This window comes from Lepisma saccharinum, chromosome 19 (assembly GCF_977018435.1).
Source record: "Lepisma saccharinum chromosome 19, izLepSacc3.1, whole genome shotgun sequence".
NCBI classification, from domain to species: Eukaryota; Metazoa; Arthropoda; class Insecta; order Zygentoma; family Lepismatidae; genus Lepisma; species Lepisma saccharinum.
Genome location: NC_139247.1, coordinates 35,842,232 through 35,848,231, shown reverse-complemented (window position 1 = coordinate 35,848,231; position 6,000 = coordinate 35,842,232).

The following is a 6,000-nucleotide window of genomic DNA, read 5'->3' as shown; positions in this document are numbered from 1 at the left end:
GGCAAGAAAGAAGGACGCTACATGTGTTCCACGATGACAAGGCCCCAGAGTACATGGCCCCACCTGACGGCAGTGATCAGGTAGTGAAGAGCACAGGCACGGGTGGCTCAGGAACGCCAGCTGATTGTACCACAGCGCCGTGCGGACGTGTGGGCTGATTGGAAGTGCAGCGTCAGGGAGCGTATCAGTGAAAGAGCCGGTGCGGTGGTGGTGTGCTTGACGTACGACAATTGATTACGTTGTTTCGAAGCCGTTGTGACCAGTGTGTGTGTGTGTGTGCCACTTGTGCACTGCAGTACAGTATTCCATAATTGGCACTATCCTCACCGTACCATGGAACGCTACACATTTGTAGAACTGAGGGACATGCATTTTGTCTACGGCCTTGCAGATGGCAATGGCCGAGCAGCTGCACGCCTTTATCGCGGACGGTATCCGGAGAGGCGACAACCCGACAGCAGGTTGTTTTCGAACGTGCACCGTACCCTTGGTGAATCGGGTGTGTTACGTGCAGGCCATCATGTCGGTCACCCAAGACATGTGCGCACCGCGGCGGTCGAGGAGGACGTACTTGCTCGCGTGGACGACACACCGTCCACTAGCACCCGTAGCATTGCACGTGCAGTGAGAGTATCACAGTTGACAGTGTGGCGTGTCCTTCATGATGATCTGCTGTATCCCTATCATCCACAGCGAGTCCACGCGTTGCAGGCTGGGGATTACCCACGACGTGTGGAATTCTGTCAACGACTGTTGCAGTTTTGTACCGACGATCCCCGTTTTTTGCGCCATGTGCTTTTCACGGACGAGGCAACATTCACCCGTATGGGCATCTTCAATTGCCGAAACAGCCATGTGTGGGATTATGAAAATCCACATGCAGCAGTCGAGGTGCCTGGGCAGGTATCATCGATGAACAGATTATCGGTCCATACCTGCTGCCACCACGTTTAAATGGCCGCCTCTATCGCACCTTTCTTGCATCAGTCCTTCCAGAGCTGCTAGAAGATGTACCCCTCAACGTGCGACATCGTATGTGGTTTCAATTGGATGGAGCGCCTGCACATTTTGATGGCACAGTGCGAACCCTTTTGCACCGTACCTACCCACCGCGCTGGATCGGCAGAGAGGGCCCCGTCCCCTGGCCCGCCCGTTCGCCTGACCTCACACCAATGGATTTCTTCTTGTGGGGCCATGTGAAAACACTCGTCTACGAGACCCCGGTGCCTGACAAGGAAACATTGGTAGCGCGGATACTACCGAGGTGTGTACCATGCCAGGAATTTTTGATAGGGTTCGCCAGAATTTCCTGCGACGCTGCAATGCCTGCATTGAATGTGGTGGTCGTCAATTTGAGCAACTTTTGTAACAACGTCAGTCCGGGGTACGACTACGTACTACGTACTATTCCTATCTGTAAGTGCACCTTTGCGTGGCAATAAACCTCCTGTGCCCGTAGTTGCTGTGTTTGTCCTGCTGGCGCACGACCTCTGTGTGACATTCCCTCGGTGCTGCTACGGGGAATCCCTCGTCCCGCATTTGTTGTCTCCTTGTCAGGTACCATTCCCCGTCCGGTCCTCTTTCTCTTTTGTTGAACCGTGCTTTGTTCTTGCTGCGGTGTCTCCCCACTGTGTTTGGGGACTCCCCACGCGCTGCATGTGTTTGTTTCCCGCTGTGCAATTGTTACTTCATGCTTCATTGCTTCTTTTCTCCCTACCGTTGTCGATCGCTACCCTTTCCCTTCACTTGTCTTGCGGGACACTCCTATTTCCTTTGTGGAACCCCATGCGCATGCGTTGCGCAGCTGCCGCCTAGTGTTTTTCGGATGGGCGACTTTGGTGTTCCTTTTGACTTCGTTTGTTCCGCCTTTGTATCTTCACTGGTACTGGCTGTACAGAGGTGTGAAGTTCATTTTCACACGTTTTCGGCGTTGTCTAGCTCCTCACGGAGGCATCTCTCGGCAAAGTGGAAGGGGAACTTTCGTCTCTATTTCATGGGAGGTATCTGTGGTTTTCGTTTGTACTATACCTTTAGAATCACCCTGTATATATTTTAAATGTAGCTATATACTCCCTCTGTCCCATAATTATAGTCCGGTATGCCAAAATGGTAGTACAGGAATGACAGACGAAGAGGCAGATGGAAAGCACAATTGGTACTGATCCTTGAGTAATAAAGTTGTATGAATCATTCCCGTGTTTCATGTTCTTCTTCTGTATACACCAATGTCACAGTTTGAATATCGGGCAAATATTATGAGACAACCAACAAAGGTGTACCGGACAATAATTATGGGACAGAGGGAGTAATAAATAAGAATTAGGGTAAGCTAGGTCAAACTTTCAGAATACGCCACTGGCCTGGGTCGGCAAAGTAATTTTCAAAAATTCTTCTCCTTTGGAAAACCTTCCCCGATGGCGTCGTCGCCTTGTAATCAAGGGGTACCGGGTTCGATACCCGGTGGAGGCACATAGTGGTTCGGATTCCACTTTGAACTGTAGGTCCAGTCCCGATTAGTCTTACTGTGCATAAAGTGGACTTAAAACACTAAATCAACCAACCAATCCTTTCGAAAACCACGACGAAATTACAAATTCTGAAAAATTCCAGCTCTTTAGAGGTCCTTCGACAGTATTAGATTGAATACTCGTGTGATCACTCTTTTCACTGTTGTGAAATTTTCATGGCACCGTACACGTATATTCTATCTCAGATATCTAGATAACAACGAGGGTAAACCATGCGAAGATTCTCTCGAATGCTCTAGAAAGAGTTGTAGGCTTTGGAATATCATGGCGGATTTTTGAAAGGAAAGGAATTTTCGAACACATCTTTGCTGACACAGACTGAAGTTTCAGCTTGACCTTAACAGATTGCAGCCTGAGAGAAAATGCTGTCATCATGAAAAGACGTAACAATATAACGCCAATATAATATACAGTTAAAGCACACAGGAAGGGGCCAATAACATGAATGGAAATTGTAAAGACGTTAGTTTACAAATGATTGCTGAGCAAAAATGTAATATTATTTCTCAGGAGCGTATATTCTAGGCTATCTGCGAAGCCTGGAGTTTAGAGAATAAAACACAGGAGAAAAATTGATCAGAAATTGTAAATAAAATTATTCATATCAGTGAGATAGATGGTGATTCTGGATTTGGCAACCTGATTTCTTATGAGTTGGCAACCTGATTTCTTATGAGTTGGCAACCTGATTACCTACGAGTTGGCAACCTGATTACCTACGAGTTGGCAACCTGATTTCTTAGGGGTTGGTAAACTTATTTCTAGTCATAGCCTAGAACCACAGTGAAATAGTTCAGATCTTGGATTCAGTATACATTCACGTCTATTTTACATATGTCGTTGCTTTTTTACCTCTCTAGGCAAGGCATTCAAAGTTATGTAACAAATTGTCTAGAAGCAAGAAGAAACAACTTACCACACCATTGGTATAGCAACCTTGAAGTCTACAAATGTGTGTCTGTAAATTTCACCTGGTAAACCATGGAATTATACTTGAGTTCCATCTTGGAAGTCAGTATAACCTTGGGTAGATATAGACGTTAAATAACCGAATAAATAAGAAAGCAGGCTGCTGAAGTGTACTTACGGTGATCGGCGAAAGCAGCATCGCGATGTCTTCGGCCAACCTCTCCAGGGATAGTAGAAAACTAACGAAGAGCCCTTGGGTGATAAATTAGGAAGCGACTTCTCAAGTCTACTTTCTGTTACGTGGGATCTTCTTGATTATGAAAGTATATTCTCATCCCACAAATTAAAATGTGTGTCAAGGGCAACTGCTACAAATGAAAGTAGAATTTTCCATTCTCTGACCGAGGATAAAATACTAAAATTACATGTTTATCGTATCGAAGGGTAGGCAAATGTAAATGGTGTGTTTAGCTTCAAGGGAAAGTCATGAGCATTCTATACTTCGATTAACTTTCTCATATCGCTTCAGTCAGACTTTCTCTTCCATACATGGTAAAACAAAACTAAGGTTATACTGCCCCATGCAACATGACCCGAGGGCACGTGGGTGTGAAGGTATGACCCCACACAGTCACAATATCGGCCATTTGTGGAGGTGGTGTGATCAAAACCATTCTCTTGCCGCCTTCACCCTCATCTGTTACAGACTGAGTGAACACCAATGTAGAGATATTGCTGGAAAAATTCTCACCTGATTGATTAAAACACCTAGGCTATTTGCACACGTCACTATATACAGGGCCAAGCCCCTTACCATCACTAAAAATCAACACGTCTCTCCAGTGACGGCGATTAGAGGGGGGCGAGGAGGGCAGTTGGCCCCACTTTTTGACACTTTTGACCCCGCACTATGCTAAATCTTATGTACAAAGAAAAATAAACTGTCCTTGCCCCCCAGTTTTAGCACCTTGCCCCCCAGTTTTAGCACCTTACCCCCCCCCCCCCGGTTTTTGGAACCCAATAGCCGCCACTGCGTGTCTCTGAGGACTAAAATCTCCTGCACGAGATGAACCATTGAAATATCTGATTGAAGCTATGTTACTATACCCCGTCCCAACTATCTCTGGAGCAGCCGAACGATTGGTTGAATTTAAAATTTTGGGTGCGTCAGCACTCATGATACGGCTCTAGCCCCTTACATTAGTATCTAAAATATAACTAATAACACAGCTGTAATGTCGGAGACAAAAGTATTCTGACTTCAGTTAAAAGCTGAGGCTGTAAAGGAACAATCAGCACAAACAAGGAAAAACACAGGACAACCCACACACAGTCCTACGAAGATTATAATGGCTGTAGTTCAGACACCAGAGCCTCGTTAGTCTGAATGCAGTCAAGGTTGTATTACCTAGAAGTGAGGTTGACAATTTGGTGTACTACATGGAGGCACTTACACTCCGGAGCAGGTGAACGGAAACAAGTCTGCTCAAGTAGTGACGTGAGACAGCTCCACCAATGAACACGTGAGGGGAAACGGGATTTCGTGGAAGGGGATAGAGACAGCGGTTACCAGCCTTCACGGTAGCGTGTACTGCTTCCTCCCCTTCTCTGCCACTATGCGCTACCTTTCTCCAAATATATATATGGGACGTAGGGTATAGACTGAGTAAGCAAATGGTGTACTTCGTGGAAATTACATTAAGTGACATTACAAGCTGGAATTGGGTGGAAATGAAAGCATGCTCGCCAGTCTGTGAGACGGGTCGATTTTGATTTTTGACGTTTAGTGCCACATATGTTAGTCTCCTTCCGAAGACACTCAAACGTCAACCTAGTGCACCCAGGACAATATTTAGCAGACTAACGAGCTTCTGGCGCATAGACTCACAGTTAATATAATACTCTGTGATACTTATGTGCTGTCCATTTGTGTTTCTGATTGTCCCTTCATTCCCTCGTATGCGCAACCTGTAACCTTTCAACCTCATCTTCGCGATTAGCAGCCAATGTGGCAGAAACTCGAAGTAAAATAAACTAAATCAATCAATCGCTGTTCAAATCATATTTTCCGATTTGGCACAATGGACTCATAAAAAATCTAACGCAACGTCAAACATGTAGAGTAGCATGCACAAGCGGTGGCCGCGATTAGGGGGAATGAGGGGGGGGGTGCAGTTGCCCACCCAACTTCTTGCCACTTTTGCCTCCGCACTATGCTAAATCTTATGTACCAAGTAAAAGCAAATTGTCCTTGCTCCCCTAGTTTTGGAACCCAATCGCCACCGCTGTGCACAAGTATTTTTTTTGTATTACCCAATGGGAGCTTCGAGGATTTACACAAAACGCCATTGGATCGTATATCCAAGAGAAATATTGTTAAAAATACTCATTGGTAATTTGAGGAGCAATACTTGTACATCCCACTCTGGTTGGTTGGTTGATTTGGTGTTTGAAGTCCACTTTCTGCACAGTAAGGCTAATCGGGACTGGACCTACAGTTTAAAGTAGAATCCGGGTATTGAACCAGGGACTCCTTGATTACGAGCCGACGACACTACCACTG